Here is a 12,020-nt window from a genome sequence, read left to right on the forward strand (position 1 = left end):
AGAGATGTAATTTGTATGAAAATAATAGCACAAAGAAGGGGAAAGGGATGGAGACATGTAGGAATAAAGTTTTTGTATGCCATTGTAGTTGTATTAATATAAACTAGATTGTTCTTTTTTTTTTTTTTTTTTTTTTTTTTTGTTGAGACGGAGTCTCGCTCTGTTGCCCAGGCTGCAGTGCAGTGGCCGGATCTCAGCTCACTGCAAGCTCCGCCTCCCAGGTTCACGCCATTCTCCTGCCTCAGCCTCCCGAGTAGCTGGGACTACAGGCGCCGCCACCTCGCCCAGCTATTTTTTTGTATTTTTTACTAGAGACGGGGTTTCATCGGGTTAGCCAGGATGGTCTTGATCTCCTGACCTCGTGATCCGCCCATCTCGGCCTCCCAAAGTGCTGGGATTACAGGCTTGAGCCACCGCGCCCGGCCAAACTAGATTGTTCTAAGTTGAAATGTTAGTTATAATCCCTAGAGCAGTCACTAAGAAAATAAATCAAGTAAGTTTAAAAAATGACAAGAGAATGAAATGATACACTGGAAAAAAATATATTTAACACAAAATAAGGAAGTAATAGAGGAATAGAAGAACAAAAAAGTCATAGGACATATATAAAACAACTAGCAAAATGGCAGATTTAAGTACTACCTTATCAGTAATTACATTCAACGTAAGTGGATTGAGCACTCCAATTAAAGGGCAGAGATTGGGAGAAACATTTATTTTTTTTAAAAAAAAGATCCAACTATATACTGTCTATAACAGACAAACTTTAGATTTAAACATACAAATAGATTGATAGAATAATAAACGATGGAAAAATATATACCATACCAACATTAACCGAAAGAGAACTAAAGTAGCCATCCTAATATTAGACAAAATAGACTGTAAGACAAAAATTGTTACTAGAGACAAAGGGCACTATATAATAAGAAAGGGAACAATCCTTCAAGGAGATGTCACAATTACAAACATATATCCACCTAATAGCAGAGTCCTAAAATACATGAAGCAAAACCAGACAGAATTGAAAGGAGAAATAGACAATCCAGCATTCATAGTTGGAGACTTTAGTACCCACTTTCAATAATGGTTAGAACATCTACACAGAAGATCAACAAAGAAATAAAGACTGGCCAGGCGCGGTGGCTCAAGCCTGTAATCCCAGCACTTTGGGAGGCCGAGACGGGCGGATCATGAGGTCAGGAAATCGAGACCATCCTGGCTAACACGGTGAAACCCCGCCTCTACTAAAAAAATACAAAAAACTAGCTGGGCGAGGTGGCGGGCGCCTGTAGTCCCAGCTACACAGGAGGCTGAGGCAGGAGAATGGTGAAAACCTGGGAGGCGGAGCTTGCAGTGAGCTGAGATATGGCCACTGCACTCCAGCCCGGGTGACAGAGCAAGACTCCGTCTCAAAAAAAGAAAAAGAAATAAAGACTTTAAAAAATACAATATGCCAACTAGACCTAACGCACATCAGTAGAACATTTCATCCAACAATAGAAAAGTACACATTCTTCTCAGGTCACCAAAAAGTCTCAACAAATCAAAAATATTGAAATCAGCCGGGCACAGTGGCTCACGCCTATAATCCCAGCACTTTGGGAAGCTGAGGCAGGCAGATCACTTGAGGTCAGGAGTTGAAGACCAGCCTGGCCAACATGGTGAAACCTCTTCTCTACTAAAAATACAAAAATTAGCCAGGCGTGGTGGTGCACACTTGTAATTCAGCTACTCAGGAGGCTGAGGCATGAGAATCACTTGAACCTGGGAGGCAAAGTTTGCAGTGAGCCAAGATTGTGCCACTGTACTCCAGGCTGGGTGACAGAGAGAGACTGTGTCTCAAAAAACAAACAAACAAACAAAACCAAGTATATATATGAATCATACAAAGTATCTCATCTCCAACCACAATGAAATGAAATTATGAATCAATAACAGAAGGAAATTTGGATAATTCGCAATGGAGTTTCAACAACACAGTCCTAAATAACCAGTGGGTCAAAGAAGTAATCAAAAGGAAAATTAGAAAATACTTTGAGATGAAGTTGGCCGGACACGGTGGCTCACACCTGTAATCCCAGCACTTTGGGAGGCTGAGGCAGGCGAATCACGAGGTTAGGAGATCAAGACTATCCTGGCTAACATGGTGAAACCCCGTCTCTCCTAAAAATACAAAAAAGTAGCTGGGCATGGTGGTGGGCACCTGTAGTCCCAGCTACTCGGGAGGCTGAGGCAGGAGAATGGTGTGAACCCAGGAGGTGGAACTTGCAGCGAGCCGAGATTGCACCACTGCACTCCAGCCTTGCCGACAGAGCGAGACTCCGTCTCAAAAAAAAAAAAAAAAAAAAAAAATACTTCGAGATGAAGTAAAATAAAAACACAGCATTCCAAACTTAGCTAAAACAGTGCTAAGAGGGAAATTTATAGCTGTCAATGCATGTTTTTAGAAAGAATGATCTCAAATCAAGAACCTAAACTTCCACCTTAGGAAACTAGAAAAAATAAAATGAAATAAACCCCCAAAACAGCAGAAAGAAAAAGACAATAAAGATTAAGATGGAAATAAATGTGATAAAGAATAGAAAAACAACAAAGAAAAATCAACAAAACCAAAAGTTGTTTCTTTAAAGGATCAACAAAATTGACAATCCTTTAGCAGACTGATCAAGAAAAGAAAGGATTCAATTATTGAAATCAGAAATAAAAAAAAAGAAGAAAATGTTACTGACCTTATAGAAACAAAAATGAATATAAGGGTTACTATGAACAGATTAACAAACCTACATGAAATGGATAAATTTCTAGAAAGACACAAACTAATGAAACTAAACTTGAAAATTGAATGTCTGAATAGACCTATAACAAACAAAGAGATCAAATTAGAAATAAAAAACTTTCCACAAAGAAAAGCCTAGGACCAGACGGCTTCACTGGTGAACTCTACCAAATATTTGAAGAAGAATTTATACAAATCCTTTACAAAGTCTTCCAAGAAACAGAAGATGAAATGTTACCATGCATTCTAATGAAGCTGGTATTATCTTGATACTGAAACTCCGACAAAGAAATCACACAAAAAGAAAAGTACAGAACAATATCTCTTATGAATATACATGTAAAAGTTCTTAACAAAATATTAGCAAACCAAATCCACTAACATTTAAAAAGGAGTATACACTATTATCAAATGGAATTTATCTGAGGAATACAAGGTTGGTTCAACATAAGAAAGTCAATCAATGTAATGTACCTTATTAATAGAATAAAGGACAAAAGCCACATGTTCAATAAATATAGAAATGCATTTTACAAGAAAGAATGAGATTAACAAAACTCTGATGCAGTGCTTCAATTTTACACTTATTGAAAGCTTTTTAAAAGCACCTATTAGAAGATTTATTTTGGCATAGATGTTTATCATATATTACTCTCATGAATATATAAGAGGAAAATATAAGTGAAATCAGTGAATTCTTAAAACTTTTCACGTTCAGAGTACAACTCTTCTGAGGAATTGGTCTATATATATGTATATTAATATATTTATATCAAAGTATGAAAGAAATACTCAAAAGTACTGCAGTCCTTATTTCTGCAATGGGTGATATAGTTATCATCAGTTTTAAAATTTCCTTCTGAAACCACCAAGTTCATAGTCCCTTTGCACTCATCAGCACTCAACTGGTTGTGGTTCCTTGCCTTCTGGATTGACTCAAGCTTTCATTCTGAAGGTCTGTGCCACTAGCAGCCTTGTCTCTATTGGGATGTGGTGGCTCTTCATTAACCTTTATTCCAGGACATAAGACTACCAAGAGGTACCCCCAAAAGATTTCTGTATTCCACACATACTCCTCCCTGCCCTTATTATAGAAATCCAAATTCTGGATTGATTTCTGGATCAATCAACCTAAACAGTACAATAAATCCTTCATTGTCTGTTAGTTCATTGGTGTGAAGAGCCCAGTGTGGCCAGGTGGCAAACTAAGCTTCCAATTTAATGAAACCACATCTATGTCCACTGATGAGAGCATTCCTCCCTTTGGAACCAACACCTCTAAACCAGCAGAGCCCCAAGCATCACCATTGGGGTAAAAGTGAAAAGGGCCATTCTCATTTCCACCCTTTGATTCCAGGACCTTGAATCTTGTTTATAGAACAAATGAGACCACATATTGGTCACAGTGATTCAGAGCATATACTGTATCTTAGAAGATTCTGCCTTAGCCCTACAAGATGTTGCCACATACCTGGTGTCATAATTGAGTCTTCCAAAAGCCATATCATTGTTTTATCAGGCCAGCTGCCACAGAGTAATGGGGAACCTGATAAGCCCAGTGAATTCCACGAGCCAGGAGCCTTCTGCCACACTTACTCATTTTCCGTGAAATGAGTTTTCTCTGGTTAGAAGTGATTTTGTGCAGAATGCGATGACTGTGGATAAGGCTGTTGCCATAGTTTGGATATGCTTTCTTTGTCCCCACAAAATCTCATGTTGATATTTGATCCCCAAAGTTGGAGATTGGGCCTAATAGGAGATATTCAGGTCATGGGAATAGATCCCTCATGAATAGATTAATGCCCTCCTCAGGGGTTAGGAGCAAGTGAGTTCTCACTCTATTTGTTCCTATGAGAGTTGATCAGTAAAAAGAGCCTGGCACGTCTCCTGCCCTCTTGCTTCCTCTCTCGCCATGCTCTCTGCACATATGGCTCCCTTTCACCTTCTGCCATGAGTAGAAGTAATCTGTAGCCCTCACCACAACAAGATGCTGGCACCATGCTTCCTGTACAACCTGCAAAACCATGAGCCAAATAAACCTCTTTTCTTTGTAAATTACCGAGTTTCTGGTAGTATTCTTTTATAGCAACAAAAAACAGACTAAGACAGCTGTGGATGGTGATTTTGAAAGAAGCATTGTGAACAGAGAACGCAAATCCACATCCAGAGTATCTATTCCAGTGGCAACAAAGTGCTGCCCCTTTTACGCTGTAAGTAGCCTGTATAACCAACCTGCCACCACATGGAGCCCGTGGGAAATGAGGCCATCTTGGGGGCTCAGTACTGGTCTCTACTGCTGGCAGGTCAGGCACACAGCAGTGACTGTGGCCAGATCAGCTTTGTTAAGTGGAAGTCCATGTTGATGAGCCTATGAATAACCTCCATCCCTGCCTACATAGCCACTTAGTTCATGATCCCATACAGGAGTAACCGGGGAGAGAGGTTGACTGGAATCCAGAGAATGGGGCATCCTGTCCACCTGAGTATTATGATTCTTCTCTGCTAAGGTTGCTCTTTGATGGGCATTTACATGGACACAAGTATCTTCACACCATGTGACAATTTAGAGAGGTTTATTCACATATCTCTTCCCCAGATCTCTTTGTCACCAGCTATCCAATCTTGTTCTTTCCAAGTCCCTGACCATCCAACCAAACCATTGGCCACCTCCTGCAACTAATTTTTATTAATCATCGCAGATCTATACATCTCGCCAGCTCTCCTTCCAGGAGAAATGAACAATAAGGTGCACTTCTCAACTGTCCGCTGGGAGGACTTCCCATTCCTACTGCTCTTCGGAATCACCCCAGAGAGTGGTTTAGTACTCCAGTGGTCCACCTATAGATTGTTCCAGTCTGTCTTGCAGAATCATTTATTTTCCAGTCCAAATGTTTTCCTTCTCAGTTAACTGGTCACTGGCAAACTTCTCATGACTACACAGGTACAGACTGAAAAGGAGGAGGCAAAGTAGCAGAACCAGGAGTCACTTGTGCCTTTCAGATCCACTCACACCCAACCTAGTACAAAACACTTCTGCTTGCTGAGGGATTGATGGGATATGATGATGTGGATACTGCAGAGTTGTTTGCAGGCCCACCAGGCACACAGTGAGGCTGACACAGCCAAAACTCCATTAATCACCCAATTGCCGTAATCCCCTTCTTTCACTGGTGAACCTCGATGTCACTTTGGGCCCCCAAGCACGCAGTCATCTCCAAAAGTCTGGTTCTTTCCGCTTCCCCAGTGTATAGTCACCCTGGGAAACAGCTGCTGGGCCCTTTAGGAAAGTCTAGGAGGAAGAGTCATGATGTATTGAAAAAGTTGCCGTACACACTGTTGGCAGTAGCATTCCTTGTGTTTATTCAAGTTAGACTTCCATTCACCAGACCTAGAGCTTTTTAGCTTACCTAAATCAAGCAAGACTTTAATAATCAACTACCAATGCTAAAGCATTCTTCAGATCAGACCATTCTGGATACTGCTTTGGCTTCACTGTCCATTATGGGAATCATGCCCACCTTGTCTCTGTTAAGTGCTACCACTTGGTCCCTGCTACCCCAGTATCCCATCATCCCTATTGAACCAAAGAGTTCAGTTTCATGGCTCATGGCATCATTTCCCACTGTAATTCCTCTCTTGCAGAGAATTGATACTATGGAACTCTTTGGAGTTGCTGAGACTCCCCTCATCAATACCTATGCATTGCTTTTTCTTTTTTTTTTTTTTTCTTTTTTTTTCTGAGACAAGATCTCATTTTGTCACTTGATCATCAAGCTCATTGCAACCTTGAACTCCTGGGCTCAAGTGATCTTCCTGCCTCAGCCTCCTGAGTAGCTGGGACTACAGGCATGTGCCACCATGGCCAACTAAGATTTTTTGTAGAAATGGGGTCTCACTATGCTACCCAGGCTGGTCTCGAACTCCTGGCTTTAAGCAATCCTCCTGCCTCAGCCTCCCAAAGTGCTGGGATTACCGGAGTGAGCCACTGCACCTGGCCTTATTTCTTAAAACCTTGGTGAGCATATTATTTCCTAAAACTAATTATCGGTGAGCTAATTATCTCCTAAAGCCTTGGTGAGCATACACTTAGGGCCCTCCTGGGAGACATAGAGAGGGGGTGGGTGAGTAGGACATAAACAATGAATCTCTTCCAGCTTTCTGTCCCTAAGTTTTGGATATCTCCCTCTATAGTGTATCAAAGAAGTCATGAAATTTCATCCTTATTCTGTATGGTCCATATCTGGATCCAGGTATGGATCAATCAACCAACTGATTCAATTGAATCAACCAGGATTCAATCAACCAACTGAGCAACTATTAGAGTCCCTCTCAGCCACTCAGATTACTACAATAAATCTAGACTCTTCACTTATACATTCATATCAATAAATGCAGCCAGATTTTACATTATATTGCTCCCACCAAAATCTGACAGTTAGGGTCCATTTCTATGTTGATACAAGTTGGAAACACCTTACAATTATTTTCTGTATGCACAATGCCTCCTCATGAGTCACACTTTGTGCTTGATCCCCTGAAGCTTGCTGTGTCTTGAGTCTGGTTATAGTTCTAGAAGCAATAGGTGTGGGTGTGGGGTGGGGGTGGTGTAGGTCCTGAGGAAGACGGCCATTCCCCTGTAGGAATATCACCTCAGGAGAGGCCATTAGGGATTTTCCAGGCAAGTGGTAAGTAAACTCCCCAGAGGGAGAGGAAGGGATGCCTCCACTGACAAAGAGCTTGGTGGGACTGGGAGTTCAAGGTTCTTAGCTTCATCAGAATCTTCCCAGATATCCCCACCCCAATTTTTAGGGTCCCACTCCTTCTCAATCAATGACCTCTAACTTTAACATGAGACCATCCAAGGTTGTAAATTCAATCAGCATCATAATTTAGTTACCCAAGGGAATAGATTTAGAGTTTGGTTTTTAGAAATCAACTTGCAGCTCCAGGAGGTGAAGTTTTCGCTTTTCAGAGCAGATGGATGTACTTCTTGATTATTTATGCATTTCTTGATCTGAGAATTTAAAGCCCTGCATTTGTCACCATCTTCTCCAAATTTTCCAGTGCACTTAGAAGCAACCAACCAGCCGGGCGCGGTGGCTCACGCCTGCAATCCCAGCACTTTGGGAGGCTGAGGCAAACGGATCATGAGGTCAGGAGATTGAGACCATCCTGGCTAACATGGTGAAACCCTGTCTCTACCAAAAAATACAAAAATTGTCCAGGCATGGTGGATCACACCTGTAATCCCAACACTTTGGGAGGCTGAGGCAGGCGGATCATGAGGTCAGGAGATTGAGACCATCCTGGCTAACATGGTGAAACCCTGTCTCTACCAAAAAATACAAAAATTGTCCAGGCATGGTGGATCACACCTGTAATCCCAACACTTTCGGAGGCTGAGGCAGGCGGATCATGAGGTCAGGAGATTGAGACCATCCTGGTTAACACAATGAAACCCCATCTCTACTAAAAATATGAAAAATTAGCCAGGTATGGTGGCACGTGCCTGTAGTCCCAGCTACTTGGGAGGCTGGGGCAGAAGAATCACTTGAACCCAGGAGGCAGAGGTTGCAGTAAGCCGCGATTACATCACTGCACTCCAGTCTGGCAACACAGCAAGATTCTGTCAAAAAAAAAAGAAAAGAAAAGAAGCAACCAACCAACTCCTGAATCCTTGTACCATTTATTTCCACCAAAATGTTCTATGGCAGTAGTTACTTGGTCAACCAAAGTCATGCCTTCTGTAGGCCTTGATGCTAAGGGTCTAAAGATGATAATTTAATAGTTCTTCTCCAGCACATGCCTTCAACCACTGGCATCCCCTTTACTCCTAAAAGCAGTATCCTTAATGCCTCTGTATCTACTTGGATGTGAGAACCATAGAACATTCCCATCCTTAACATTCTCTTCCCTGGAAAGCATCATTAGTATCAATAACTGTATCAGTCAGGGTTTGGTTAAGGAAGCAAAGCCACCGTGAGTGTTACAGGTTAAAGATTTATTACAGGGATTAGGCCTGAACAATGTGGCTAGAGCCAGGGAAATGAAGGTCATGGGGGGAACTGGAGGATCACAGGCATAGTCACTAAGTCATCCTCCTCCTGATGCATTGGAGGTTCGGCTGGAATCGAAACCAAGCACATCGAGCCACTAAAAATGGGACTGCAAAGGGGTCCTTGTAGGGAGGTCCATGCGATGCTGTTGCCTGTTGGTGGCTCCTCCTCTGTGAGTCCACAGCTAAGCACCTTGTAGGGGATGTGAAGCTGCTCCTGGTGAACAAGAAGAGCTGGTTGTGAAGCAGAGAACAAGGAAGACAGGTTGGGACCCACCCTGCACCTCAGCATCTGTAACCATACTTGACCACAATGACAATCAGGGAACCATGGCAACTCCTGCACTTCTTCCAGCCACCTCCTGTCTTGGTCCAGTGTCCCCTGGAAGGAGATTCTGGGAGCGGTAGTTCATAGCTTAATCACGTTGGCACTAGAACATTGCAGTACAGGGAATATAATGGCTTTAGAACTCATAAACTTGCAAGTTATTACTTCAGATGCCGATTGAGACTAGATCGCTCTGTTAAAGCATTCTCCAAATGGCATGGAGAGAGAATGTGATGGTCTCGGCTTGGGTCCTGTGTCCACAACTGGTTGAATCAGTTATGCCCAAGGGACACATGTTACATGGTAAATACCTGGCCTGTGGCCCTCTCCTGAGAATCAAGAAAAGGGAGTTGATTCACAGCCATCAACTGGTATTGTGTAAAATTGAGGACTTTGCTAGAATTTTTGTTTGTTGGTTGGTTGGTTGGTTTTAGACACAGAGTTTCACTCTGTTGCCCAGGCTAGAGTACAGTGGCATGATCATAGCTCACTGCAGCCTGGAACTCCTAGGCTTAAGCACTCCTGCTGCCTCAAAAGCTTTCCAAATGACTAGGATTACAGGTGTGTGCTACCACACCCAGGTTTTAAAAATTATTTTTTGTAGATATGGAGTCTCATTATGTTGCCCGGATTAGTCTTGAACTCCTGGCCACAAGCGATCCTCCTGTCTCAGCCTCCCAAAGCATTGGGATTGCAGGCATGAGCCACACACCCAGCTGGAATTGAGAACTTTGGAGAGCTGCTTACTAATGGGAGGTACCATGACCACAAGAGAAAGTAGAGGCTGTGTCCATAGAAGGAGCTCACGCTCCACTCTGGGTGCCAGGATGGCAGGAACCAAAGGGAAAATGGAAATCTTCAAAAGATTTTCCCCATGGGCCAGGCACTGCGTTAGGCTTTAGAACCAACACAATATCAGCTTTTGTGGAACTTACAAATTAGAAGGTTTTAAGTAGTTGGAGCCTGGCACACAAAAGGAGGAGGAATCAGAAAAGACATTGAGCCTGTTGGTGACAGGAGACAAACAGCTTTTCCCGTCAACAGACCCAACAGTCCCCTGTGGCGTGCTCATCATTGGGACCACCACTGCCCCCTGCACTGTCACCTGAGAAGCTCACATGTACAAGCAAAAAAGATTTCCTAAACATCTGTTGCCATGCTAGGAGATTATTCTGTCTTCTTTTAGGTGATGGTCAGTTAGGTGGGGCCACAGTGCGTGACATAGGAGAGGCTCAAGAAAAGAATGTGTATTATTCTCATGGCTCCTGGAGAAACAGAATCACTGCAGGAGGACTCGTGGTTGAGGGCCCTTATCAAGGGTCAGGGTGAAGTGCACAAGAAAAGGTGCAAGGGAATTTCATTGGTGGATTTGCATGTTACCAGGTCACACAGGTCACCTGGCAGGGCGCTTTCTGCAGCCTGTTTGTGGAGATGTGGAGGCAACAGGAAAAAATATAAAGTTTTAAAAATACGCAATACAGGCCAGGCGCAGTGGCTCACGCCTGTAATCCCAACACTTAGGGAGGCCAAGGCGGGCAGATCACCTGAGATCAGGAGTTCGAGATCAGCCTGGCCAATATGGTGAAACCCCATCTCTACTAAAAACACAAAAATTAGCCGGGCTTGGTAGCGGGTGCCTGTAGTCCCAGCTACTCAGGAGGCTGAGGCAGAGAATCACTTGAACCCCGGAGGCAGAGGTGGCAGTGAGCCAAGATCGCGCCACTGCACTCCAGGCTGGGTGACAGAGCGAGACTCCGTCTAAAAAAAAAAAAAAAAAAGTAATACAGAGATGGAGCAAGGGCCTGGGAGAACGTGCAAGAGAGGAAGATGCTGGAAAGAACTGAATCAACACAGTGGTTTGAGATCAGTGAAACATGCTCAGGGTCTTCTTTTCCCCTCTCTCCCTCCCTTCCTTCCACTTCCCTTTCTTTCCTTCCTTCCTTCCTCCCTGTTCCCGTCTCCAGGAGAGATAAGGAGGCTGGGGCAGTCTGCGGCTCAGTGGTTAGCCATTATATATTACTGGTCACATATTTTACACTCGGCAGCATGAAAAAAGGGCATAAAACTGCAATTAAATGTCTGAACTGTTGCTATTTTGGAAATTAAAACAGCCTACATTATCCTCGGTGCAACTCCGATTACTGACTCAGGGCTGAGGAGCAGTTATTCCCACCACTTTAACCGACTTCTTTCCCATAAAAACCCGTTGTTAATGGGTCCCCGGGGACCTCTGAAAATAACAAGATCTGTAATAAAGAAATTAATAACATGCAGAGCCGGCCACAGCTAAAAAGCTTTTTAGAATACATTAATGGTTCTGTTCTGAATGAGGAATACTTGTCCCCAAATTCCTGCCTCCTGTGTTTGATTTCTGGTTGATGCCAGGGGATGGGGGAAGGGGACTTTTTGGCTGCAGTGGCAGTGGGAGGGTGGTCCCCATTGGTGGTGGGAGTCAGCCCCTCCCCGGTGTCAGCCTCCCTGCAGACAAGGGAGCTGGCGGTCCCGAACGCTGCCCCACCTCTGCCTTCTCTTCCCTCTGCCTCTCCTTAGTCCTCATGATTTCTCTCTCAGTCTCCTCTTCCTCTGTCTCTGTCACTTTCTGTTGCCATCTGTTTCCTCTTTCTCATTATGACTTTCTCCTTCTTCCTGTCCTTTTTTTCCCCGCCCCCACCCACCAGCCGCGCTCTCTCTCTCTCTCTCTCTTTCTCCCCCCTCTCTTTCTTCCTATCTCAGTCTGTCTTTCTTTATGTATCATCTCTGTCTCCATTGATGCCTCTGCATTTGGGTCTGTCTCTTCATCCTTCACTGTCTTACCCTATTCTGTTTTCTCTCTCTTCATTTTACTTTTTTTTTTTTTT

The sequence above is a fragment of the Chlorocebus sabaeus genome, chromosome 12, assembly GCF_047675955.1.
Source record: "Chlorocebus sabaeus isolate Y175 chromosome 12, mChlSab1.0.hap1, whole genome shotgun sequence".
NCBI classification, from domain to species: Eukaryota; Metazoa; Chordata; class Mammalia; order Primates; family Cercopithecidae; genus Chlorocebus; species Chlorocebus sabaeus.